The sequence below is a fragment of the Indicator indicator genome, chromosome 9 (genome assembly GCF_027791375.1).
Source record: "Indicator indicator isolate 239-I01 chromosome 9, UM_Iind_1.1, whole genome shotgun sequence".
Lineage (NCBI taxonomy): Eukaryota > Metazoa > Chordata > Aves > Piciformes > Indicatoridae > Indicator > Indicator indicator.
In genome coordinates, this window is record NC_072018.1 from 28,126,672 (window position 1) to 28,139,473 (window position 12,802).

Consider the following 12,802-nt stretch of genomic DNA (forward strand, 5'->3'; position numbering starts at 1 on the left):
ACATTATGACAACAATTTCTTTCAGCATAAGGATATTTATCAGTTAAGAGTTTTCACTGCAAATTTTTAACAACTTTTAATTTAAATGAACTGCATTTACCTGATATTAATCTCTTCTGTCAAAGAAAATATTGGTTCTATTTTCAGTGTACAACACCAGCAATTCTAACAGAGATTCTTCATAGTTCTTTGCTAGACCCTTGCGTAGAAATTAGAAATGACAGATGGGATTTGTGAATCAAAAGGCTATTTTCTGTACATAGAGCCCAAGGGCAAAAGAAAGAGTCAACATCCTCAGCACAGAGTTTTACTAGCTATTGCCTTTGTTTTCTTTGTAGCCCTCTTGTCTTATTAAGTCTCAGTCCTCTGCAATTGCTCTCCATGTGTACATTTTTCAAATAGAAAGAATGTCCTTAATAAAACCTTTGGGAAGCTCAGGGGTGTAATGAAAGTGCTCTTTACATTAATCACACTGTAACAAACCTGATCATTCCACCACACAAAAGCAGATGAAATCCACATAACACCAACGAAAATCATTTCTTTCGTGCAGTATATAAATGTAATGAAAAGTAGAATTAGGATTCTATTAAAAAATCTCTCACTGGTCCAAGAACAACTTTTTTTTTTTTTTTTACTGCAGCACTGCAATACCAAAAAGTGATATTTACAGTATGCAACTGATACAATTGTAAGAACAGAACAAAAACCAAGAAAACCTGAGCATGACACCCCTATAATGTTAAAACACTTTGTACAGGGATTTATTTTTTATGGGAATATCTTCTTGATGGGAACATTTCTTCTGCAGCACCATAGCACAATGGTCCACCACCACTGCACATCAGTTGAATAATGTGTATTAGGCTTGGAGTGCATTTGAAACTCCTTCTGCATTCATTCCTCAATGCAGATTTTGACTATTAGCAATCTGAATACCGTTGTTAATTCTTCAGTTGTTTGTTTGTTTGTTTGTTTTTCTTCTTTTCCCAGGAAAACATTCTGTAGTATGTAAGTGTAGTTATATACTGGTATTACAATTACAAAAACAAATATACAATATTACAATTACAGCTATCACTAAAGTCTTCTCTTGGGGGTGTGTGTCTGTGTTGTTGGGAGATTATTCCAGCAATGTGAGCAAAAAGCCACTTTTTCATCTTGCAAGCAAAACCCATGTGAGTGTGTGTCTGCAAGTAGAAAAACAAATGGCAGATGTATTGATGATTCCAGTGGCTGCTTGAAATCAAACAAATGTGGAGGAATAAATATCCCTAAGCCCAGCACTGACACAACACTATTTAGAGTTGTTGAGTCATAAGAAATTCCAGGTCATGAAGATGAATGTGAAAATATCCAACTGACCTTGCCCCTGGGACAGCACAGTACCCCTGAGGATGTAGCTTGGCTACATGGACTCATGATGCAGCTCTGCAGGGTCCAGCTCCACAAGGGCTCATGTTTTACCACTGTTTCCCATTTAAAAGGGATGTCTCATGTCACAGTGCTGGGGAGAAATTAGCACTGGGGCATATATTCTGTGTTACCATGCCTCAGGTTGCCACATCGGCTCTGCACACCCATGGAACAATACACCTCTGCCCCAGAAGGAAACAGAAGTCACTGGTTTCCTCTTGCTAGTAGGAAGGTTAGAGGCAGAAAGGAGATTCAGCCCAGCACTGTGCAGGTCGTTTGACCCCACCCAGGGCCCAAATCAGGTCCACTGCTGAATTTACCATCCCCATCTACCACTCAAGTGAGCAGCTCCTTTCTCCCCAGCCTTCCCTGGAGGCTCAGCAAAATTTGTCACAGCTGCCTGAGGAAGGAAAAAATCACCAAAACAAACACTGCTCCAAATCTCTCATCTGTCTTTCCATGTGCAGTGGGCATTAGGGAAAGGATTTTTCTTTTGTTGCATTTGGAAAGGTTTTTTTTTTCTCTTTTTAAGTAAGGCTTGATATTAAAGGTGATTTGAGGGATGTTTCAGTTGAATAAAATAGTTTCTTTGTTGGGGGTCTATAAATAACCTTATTAATTAAGTGAAAAACATGAAGTTTACATTTTGTCCTTTCCAAAATTATGTACACTTTTTACCATCAGGAGAACAGCAGTGCATTTCCTGTTGTTTGTGTGGTCTCTGGTGTAGAAAAACAGAAAATAAAAGTTATTTAGAAGAGAAAAAAAAATACATTTTTTCCGGCTTAAGCCTGAAAAGTTTTTCTCCCCTAAGAATATAAAACCATTTATTTGGCAATTACTTTATTTTTCTCACTTTATATGTTGTACTCTTTGTATTATTTTGGAAGGAAATCTGCTGGTGTGCAGATATTAGCATAATAATGTGGCTTTATTTCCTAAATCTTCTCTGAAAATTCAGGCATTATAATCACAGCATTATAAATCCCCCAAGTATACCACAGGATTTTATATCCTGTTTCCTTGCTAGAAAAAGGACATTGAATGCCCAGGGCTGAGGGCCATCAGAAAGGTGCTGTTAGGCAAGGCACTGAATGCTAAAGCCCTTTTGAAAAAAAAAAAAAATATTTGCTAAATAAAACTTGCTGTTGTGGCCAGTGCCTCTCTCATTCATTTAATTTCTTTATCAGATTATAAAAGTTAATTACATTGCTTTTATCTTGCTTTGGCTCATGGCACACGCTATGAGTAACAGGGGGAAAGCTGACTATCCTTTGCAATCGTTTATGCAAGCAGCATCTTTAAAGTGTCCTGCCACTGCTAACACAGCCACCTGTCCCCCTGCAGGGACTCAAAATTCTGCCAAAGTAGGAACTGAGAAAATATTTCCTTTCTCCAGTTTTGGTCTCCCATTTTGGACCTTTCAACCTGCTTCCCCTCTTCAAATGAAATTATTTAAAGCTGAGACAATGCACTGAAGAAGAATTCAGTTAACCAGCTGGACTCCACCACATAGTTTTACCACTATCCATTTCATTTAGGAATTTTTTAGCCACAGCAATATATTACCACCACTCTTAAGTTTGAGCAGAGAAGCTCTTCATTATCAGGATGACGTGTCCTTCTCATACAGCAATTGCTCTTTTATACTAACATAAAAGGGAGAAAAGGAGCAGCAGTGTCATTGGTAGTACCAAGTTTAAATCTTGGAAAATGCTGCTTGGTGACCAGTTATTAATTCTGTTTCTAACAAGGAAAAACTTTATTAGATGGTGCCTTAGTTTTTGACACAGATTGGAACTTGCAGGTACTTTTTATCTCAAATTCTTGGGTGGAGCATCTACCAGCTCACCCTCCTCCTCACCACAGTGCTTGCTCAGTCAAGTACAGTAACAGCTACTTAAAGAAGCACATGGGTTAAATACACCGAGTTTTAATGGCTCACTCATGGGAGAATCAGCTTCTGATACTTTCATAGCTCTCATTCCAGGTGGACCCAAATAGTGGTGGAGGTACCAGTTCTGCACTCAGGCTTGCACTCACTGCCCTACTGTGTGTCAAGGAAATGAGTTATCCTAGGAAGACTGTCACCTTGGGCTTCACCATAAAGGTGCCAAATTTGCATGCACTGGCTTGAGAACCAAGGATTGCAAGCGACAGCAAAATCTCCAAAAACAGTATCTGGGGCAGAAGAGGGAAGGAACAAAAAAGAGTAAGGAGTAGCCAGCTGTCTGCAACCTCATCATGCCACTAGCATACAGAAAAGCTAATTTTGTCTTATCTGTCAGCCCCAGCATTACAGACCCTGGAAGATGGAGGAAGAGATCAATAGACATTTGATGACAGCTGGCTGTTTTAATCCACTAACAAACGTCTAGATTTGTGGCAGTAGAGATTTGTATAGTGGTCTGAAATCACAAAAGAAGAGAAGACCAGCTAGCTCTTTACAGGACTCGTGGTTTAAATAGCAGAAATACTGCTTGCTGCATAGAAGGGTTCCAATTTCCACTGGCAAAGCCCACCCTGGTGACCTAGACACAACAGTCCTGTTCAAGCTAAAAGAAATTTATTCTGCAGGTAGGCTTGTAAACAGAGATAATGTCATTTGTTAGCACAAATTGCATGCCTGAAGAAAACAAGTTACCAGTCACAAACTGCCCTCTAAACCTACTAGCCAATTCATGGTGAATTATGTGTTTGTAAATACCACTTGGAGCCTGGATGTTGAAGTTGCTGTGTAAGAGTAATAGACATTTTTAATAAGGTTATGGTTAAGCAGTACCTAAAAGCCAATGAATTCACATGAATTCATGTCTATGCTGTGTTCATTTCATTCTCTTTAGGGGTAGAGAAATAGCAAATTTCCATCAATCCTACATCAGGAAGAAACTGCTAATAGCTAAATCGAAATCTTACAGCTGGAGAGAATTGCTGGTTATATGTATCCAAAGCACATGGCTAAATTCCTGATAAAGAGATAAGGTTTCAAGCAAGAATGAGCAGAAAAAATTAAAAACTGTCTCAAGTCTTTAAACCAGTCCCTTAATAAACAGATCTCATCCTTTCTGTACTCCAAAAACTCCGATTGTAGCCAAAAGCAAACATAGCCAACTGATAACATAGTCAAGAGATGGACATCAATGTTTGATGAAACCATCCCAGATGCTCACCCAAAATGCAGGACCTATTTCAGTCAGCTCTCTCTTACAGCTGTGTTTTGTGCCTATGTGTTTATAGGGCATCAGTCACTGTGATACTGTGGGCTGGCTGAAAATCAAAGACAAGGAGTGGTTGAAACAGGTATTTGCATTAAAAGTTGTTTCGTTTGTCCTCCCAGATGACCCTGAGATTTCCTCTTGTTGCAATACCTGTGCTTCACCTCCTGAGCTCCAGTTACATTATAAACTGAGGTTTTTTTCCTAGACTTTTTGGGTTCCCAGACACATAGTCATTTGCTGTTACTTAAAAGCAAATGCCTTTATGAAAACTTTATTCTCCAGTCTTAGCACTCCTTTGGGCTGTATGTATTTTCATTCCAAATTTCTAATTTCAGTAGAGGTACTACATAAAAGCTGTTGAATTATGCAGAACTATATGTAACTGGTACAAATTCTCTAGGCTCTATCTAGTTTAATTAAAGGGAAGTCCCAGCAGACACTTTAATTACAACGAGAGAGAAAAAAGGAGAGTTAAACAACGTGTAAATGGAAGATAAAGAAAAAACCCCACCCTTCTGTAGATGACTGTTCCCCTACTTTTATAACAAAGCACTCACTGTCAGGTTACCTAAATTCTGTTCAGTTTCACATAAATGGGTATAAAGACTTTGGCTTCTGCAAAACTCTGATTTCTTTCTATGCACGTAAATACCTTTACTCCTTTTTGTAACTTTATGCAATTATGAGGAGGTACAAGGGAAATAAAGGTGCAAAGCTCATGTTTATAGAGCTAGATGACTAGCATGTCTGTCTTGACAGCTTTTTCATATCACATATAAATACTTTCTCATCTAGTTTTCCTACCTACATTAATATATTTATGTTTAAACATAAGTATCTGCATTTGTAAACACACGTTCTCTCATCTTGTACAAGTGCTGGCAATGCTCCCATACGCTGCAGAGGAATTCAGTGTGTGGGTGGCAATTTTCTCCAAACATTTTATCAGGGAACTTTCAGACTGCTTGGATTATGGATTTTCCTCCCTAGCTAAAGAAGAACAACAATAGTGCTATTTAAGCTATTAAAAAATAATATCTGATACCTACAGAGCTAGAGAGGACTGGAAAGGCTGGGAGAAAAATCAGTTCTATTTTTTTTCAGTTGAAAGAACTGCACCTAATACTGCAATATGCTGAGCTACCCCAGTTCTTCTTTCACTGGTGGTAAGAGCTCAGCACCTCATAGCCCAGACTGGCTGTAGTAAATGAACATAAATTACAGTTATTGGTACCTGATCACTAGGACATGTCTGACTGCAACACGTCTAGGAAATGGCCCTAGGTTAGCAGCCTCTGAAACCCAGGCTTTATCTATACAAGGAAAGTAAGGGAGACCTGTTGCCTGTGGACAGGTTGGAGATGGTTTTCTCCACAGATCCACGTCCCTGCAAGTATAGGTATGGAGTAACTCGTCTGGCAGAATGGCCTGAGACCAGACCAGCTATGTTAACCTGAGAATGGAGTAGCTTTTGCATGAGCTGATACATCTGCATGGCCTGACAAAGCATGGACATACCCTTTCAATTTGTGATTCCCTGTGACCTTCTCCTCTCACACTGATCTACTGCCAATAATTGAAATATACCTAGAAGTACTTTACCCATGATCACAAAGGAAAATAGTCATGACTACATAAGAAAGTAATGAGAACTAGATCCCATTCCTCCAGGCCTCTAGCTTAATCAAGAGGTGGCCCTAATTCTAACATGCTTTTGTCACTATTCATTAATTTATATATAGAAGATACCTACTTATCAGACATATTAGTGACAAGTAAAGAAATCACAAATTTGTCAGTAAGGCTGGTATATGTAAGAAACTGCCTTTGTTGGTGTTTTATGATAAAGGAATTATCAAACAGGTAAAAACAGTTTCCTACATTTGTTTATTTATCAAAAACAAACAACACAGGTCTGAGGAAATGGGGGCAGAAAGTGAAACTATTGACTGTTGATAGGACTGATCAAGAGGGAAAGGAGGAAACCTTGCTGTCTTTTACAGATAATAAAGTCATTACACACTTCAGCCTAGAAATAGCTTGTCCATGGCTTCTCAAACTCTGCAGTTAAAACTAGGAGCTTTATGTAGTTTCTTGCACAAGGGCATCAAGTGTTTTTTGACATGACTAAAGATACTCTTGATTCGGTCCAGAAGGATCTAGGTCTTGGGTCTCTGTCACACCTACAGCCAATGCATAGGTTTCAGACAACTTCAGGCACCTCAAGGGGCACTAGATACCAATATCTGGAAACTAAGTGTAGCCCTAAGAATGGGCCTGATGGATCCCTCTTCTAGCTCCACTAGAAATTTATTTTGAGATTTGGGTTGAACCCTTAAGCTAATTCATAGAAAGACACTCGATTTAACTTCTGTTGGAACATTAATTCTTAAAGAAGAAGAGATGCCTATGATGGGATTCAGCCAGTGCAATTTAGATACCCTATCTGTGCCTGCATTCTAGATGCCTAGAGAATCAGTCCTCCAGAATTCCATGTAAGCAGAATCTTCCTTTGAAGACATCTCATCACTGACTATATAGGAAATATCAGATCTTTTTTTAGGATGGCTAGTTTGCTTTGGTATTTAAAATGCAGCACATTAGATGTCTGCATTTAGATAGACTGGATTTCATAGCTTAGGTATGTGGATGTGAGCTGTATAATTTGAGTTTTGAAAAAAAAAACCAAGATGCACAGACTTTGTGGTTAACTTGTACATGCATTTCTGAGTAGGCTGTATGCAACTGTGGAAGCTGAAGGTCCAAATCTTCATTTAAGCAAATGCAGCTATTTGGCCATGCAGACACACAGATTACAGGGGAAAAAAAGAAAAGAAAGAAAAAGTGAGTGGAATTTATGGCAGAGCATTGAAGCAGTTTGAACTAAGTAACATAATCTGTTTAACGGACGTGATATTCATGTGATCTAATTGCAAGATAAACCAAGGTCTAGGGAATAAATATTAACTGAAAACTATAACTGTCATTTAAAAGCACCATCCGTGTTCATCAAAATAATTAATCCTTTTTTTCTATCATACTGATTCAGAAAAATCAAATATGCTTCTGTGTCTGATGGAAACAACATGACATTTTCAGTGTGCAAAATGGTCTGTTTATGAGCAAGCAGCAGACTAAAGAGAGTGCAGCAGAGACGATTCAGTGAGTTAGACCAAATGCCAAATACATCTGAGACAACCACGATCTTCCTTTTGGAACATTTAGCAACAAGATGGAACTCAACAAGTAAGTTTCCTAGTGTGAACTGGTCTCCTAGCTGTACTTGAAACTTTATAAAAACAATAAAGTCTAAGCTATATTACCTCACCAAAATGTTTTCCAACACTGCAGTAAACACAGATGAAAGATATAGATATTTCATTCTCCATTCTCCCATCAAAAGTGGTTGTTCAGCCTATGCAAATACACTACTCCTCAAACTTTGTGAGTGGGATTCATCTCACCTAGCTTTAGACATTTGCAATCTTGACATCTACATGTGAGCCTATTGCCTTTGGCTCACTTTGAACTCAAAGGAAAGCAGTAAGTAATCTAGGGTGCAATTCAGCTGTCCTATTTGGAGACCTAATTTTAGGTGAAGATGAATCACATTCCAGAAGTGTCTATGTCTCTCCATCAACTAGAAAAGGAACTCAGATGTGAAATTTCTGCATCTTATTTCTTCTCAGTGAGCGCTGCCTTAAAAACTCTGAATCTTAACGTTCACAGACTTGATTTTATGCTGTGTAAAAAGGGAAGAAAAATAAAGTTTAAAAAAAAGAAGAAGAAGAATCTTAACTAGGCTGGAACAACTTCAGAAGACTGAATGCAACTTTGAACCTGTGTGGGTCAAAAGGTAAACAGGCATTTAGTGTCACACTGACAGAAAAGTCAATTCCACCCTAAGAGCACTTGGAGGGGGATTAATTTATGCACAGGTCATCAAGAAGGCTACTTCTTTCACCACACCATTTCTTTCTTAGGTACCAGGATTGCCAGGAGCAATTTTGGCTTCTTTCTGCATCAGCACTAGCGACAGGCGTGCTTTGGATGAGGCATCAGCTGAACAGGAGAACAAAGGGCATAAACAATCTACGCCCTTCAAAGCTCACTTTACAAGTTTCCCATAAGTCTTCATAAATTCTTCAGTTCAATTGCATCAGCCTAGCTTTTGTCCCCAAAGTGCTCCTACCTTAAACACATAGAAATAAGAGGAGAACTTGGCTTGTTCTGCTTAAGATTTTTCATGGAAGAGTTTCATGTTGTATATGCTAAAAAAAAACCCTGCCTTTTCCCCTTCTTCAGGTACACACTACAGAGGAAAATTCTCAGCAGAAGAAAAGGGCTGGCCATGCTCTTATGACTTCTGCAAGCTATGCCCACCTCTGTGCATGAAAGGTGTGGAAGACAGATGATGCTCCATAGCTGAGACTGAGGGAGGATTAAGCACAGCAGAAGGGCCTCCTATGGCCCAAAGCTGTTAAAATGGAAGTGTAACAGATTCTAATCAACTTTTTTCTGGATGAGAATGAGGCAAAAAAATAGGTTACTGTCCATCAGAAAAACCTGAAAACCTAGAAATTGCATCAGTAAGGTTATCCTTAGGCTACGAGTAAGGAACACTAGCATCCTGTGGCTGGGTGATTTGTTTCTAAGCAGCAGTTCTGCCCCTGTCTTTATCAGACTATGTCTTTTTTGTGAGAAATGGGCATATATCATGAGTTTTACAAACAAAGGCATGTGTTTGCAACAGCTGCCTGCACTGTAGTTCTAGATCAGAGCCTGTAGCTCTGAATGCATGGCCTGTTGTGGAAAATGGATACTGCAACCCCACCACAGTCAGGGGAAGCAATTCCTTTCCACTAATAAGCGGAGCCCAAGGAACAGCAAAGAAACACTTGAACATCTCAGCAAGCAAAAAGTTGTCTTTCTGCTTCTCATTCTTCTTCAGCCAAAACATAAAAAATTAGTTCTTCTACTACATAAAGTGACAAATACCATTCCATCTTCCTTCTTTCCTTCTTCCAAATAGTCTATTCTATTTTATGATGCCCAACTACAAGTTCCTGTTATTCTTTGAATTGCTGTAAAACTGAACAGTCTCCATATGTTCAGAGCAGCTTGCAATTAGCATACCCTGAACTTAGAAACTACAAGTCTATTAAAAATATGGACATATTAAAGCATAGCATCTGGAAACCTGCATATGTTCATCTCACAGAGTGGGCTTCAGATGCTGGGGTCAAATGGAGACTCCTGGTTTTGCCAGAAAAGAGCTTATAGGTGTCACCACTCAGCTGAAGAACTTCAGAGAATTTTTATATCTTCCTATAAAACATTATATATCTTCACATTTACTTATGCTAGTTTTATATGAAAAAGACAAAGAAAAATATTTTTTTAAATTTTTAAAACCCCTAAGGTTTGCTATGTAACAGCCACTCAGATAAATTTCTCAATTAGGCTTATAGACACAGCAACAATAAAACTATGAAGATATAAATATGAAAGGTTTGATCCAAACTCAGATGTATTTTACTATGGCAATTCTCTCATTTCATAAAGTTTCCATCAAGTCAAGGGCCTGATGGGCAGTCATTTCAGCTTAGATGCATTTTTGTTCTATCCTGTAAAAGGTGTGAGGAGTAGTATTTTCACAGGAATATGAAGTAGAGATGAAAATTGGACTTACATCTCTTCCAAAAATGAAAAGTCCTGAAGTGGACCACAAAATTTTCCTCTTTATGTAACTGTCAAGGCAAAGAGAGGTCTCTATTTTACCCAAATTTCCATTTGAACAAATATGCAGCACTAGCTGAGAGCTGATTTCCCTTTTAATAGCAACCATTCTGTCTATAACCTTCTACATGAAACAGGAGCTTCTCAATTTATATGAATCAAAGTAATTGAAGCACAAAAATGACTGCTAACAAGTAGACAAAGAATAACAGGCTCTGGCAGATCTGAAGTGCTTTTTGGAAGTGGTACCACTAAAGTATTTAGACACCTTTACTGTAAGAGCAGGTGTTCATAGGTAGGACAGGTGGCTAAATGCTGTAGTCAGTAGAGATTTAGGAGAGCTGCATCATGCCCATGGCATAAGCAGGTTAAAAAAAAAACAAGCTACGAAAGATTTGCTCCTTTGTATATATAGCTGTTGAGGACAGGAGGGTGTCTCATGGCATCTCAAATAGAATCATAGAATCAAGAATCAAGAAGGCTGGAAGAGACCTCAAAGATCATCGAGTCCAACCTGTCACCCTACACCTCATGACTATCTAAACCATGGCACCAAGTGCCACGTCCAATCCCCTCTTGAACACCTCCAGGGATGGTGACTCCACCACCTCCCTGGGCAGCCCATTCCAATGGCCAACCACTCTCTCTGTGAAGAACTTTCTCCTCACCTCCAGCCTAAACCTCCCCTGGTGCAGCTTGAGACTGTGTCCTCTTGTTCTGGTGCTGGTTGCCTGGGAGAAGAGACCAAACCCCTCCTGGCTACAACCTCCCTTCAGGTAGTTGTAGACAGCAATGAGGTCACCCCTGAGCCTTCTCTTCTCCAGGCTAAACAGTCCCAGCTCCCTCAGCCTCTCCTCATAGGGCTTGTGCTCAAGGCCTATGCTTAGGCAAATGAATATAGTTTTTCAGACAAAAGTGTCAGTGATGCTTGACTGAGTGGATGCATGTGTCCACTTTAGGATGGGATGAGTCACCTTCTACATTCCTTTGAAGGCTTTGAGTAGATCCCTGTTGATCCTAGTGGGATCTTAAACATTTAGCACATAGGAAGCTACCAAAATTAAAGATGTCCACATGTATGCATCTGAAGTCAGTTAAGCTGGTCCAGAGCTGGATTTTTTTCCCTCTAAATATAAAGAAAGCTTACCTCCTTAGCTTAAACTGGACAGCTGACACATGGTCAATATGTTGAACCCCACATTCCCAGCTTGCTGTATACTTTCCAGTTTAGCATAACTATCCTTTATATCAGGCACACTTCATGTAGACATGAGAAATAACAATAATATTATGCTATTCTCTAGGTAAAATATAATGGAAATGCACTTTCCTGCCAGGTACCAAAACAAGCTTTGTTCAAAAATCCAGAAGCTGATTCAACCCATGTGTCTGTGCTGGTACCAGAGTCTGAAATTTTGGTTTAGATAAAACTGAGGAAAAAATTGTGTCCAAATGCCACTTATATATTTCTTAGTAGTAAGTTGATTTTCTAAATGTTATTCTATAATAATCATGGTTCCATTGTGCTAGACAAAACACAGATGTGTAATAAAACTTTCTTTTGATCATAGTATAGGTATTACCAGACTTTTTGTTATTATGAAATTCCTTCAGAAGAGTAGTCTGCTTCACATGATTTTCACTACTGAAGATAATCAGGAAAATCTGGAAGACCTGACATCTTCACTTGAATTACTCCCCACGTACTGCACTTGCTCTCTCATAGGCCTGACCAACTAAGAATATTTTTATCTTGATGTTAAAGTCTTGATGGACTGCCAAAGAAAGTCTGTTTTTTCAGAAGGTTTGGCAGCTGCAATTAGTAGGACCTCAATGACTCTGCAATCTGCTGTTTACGAACAAGCAGTCTGAGTGGCAGCATGGATTCTCCATACCCCACATATCTTGGTAAAATCACTCCAATCTTTATTTGCAACCTTCAGCAATACTTATGTGATGCTTCAGCTGTATTCTTTCTACAGCATAAATATTTTGACAAGACCCCTGAGAGTATCTCAATCTTAAATATCAGTCAGATTCACCTGTCATTTATGGGCGTCTTTGGCTCATTTGTTTATAATAAGTAGATTATGTGCTTTCAGTGACAAGTGTCATTAGAAAATACCAATATGACCAAAAACCAATGAGAAGACAGAGAAGGAATGTGAATGACAGGAATAAAGTAAATCACATAAAAAGAGCTATGGAGATCTCTTCACTCTTTCTCAGAAAAAGTCAGGAGAAAAGTGATGAAACTGAGAATCAGAAGAGTGGCTAGGGCTGTTTTTCACTCTAGCTCATAGGTAATTGCCAAAGATGCTTTTTACATGTTTTCCCACGTTATCTCTGTCTGTTACATGCCTGGTGCTCAATGTAGAGGCTGTTTCTTATCCTTTTGGAAAGTGGATTGCATCCTGCAGTCACCCTTT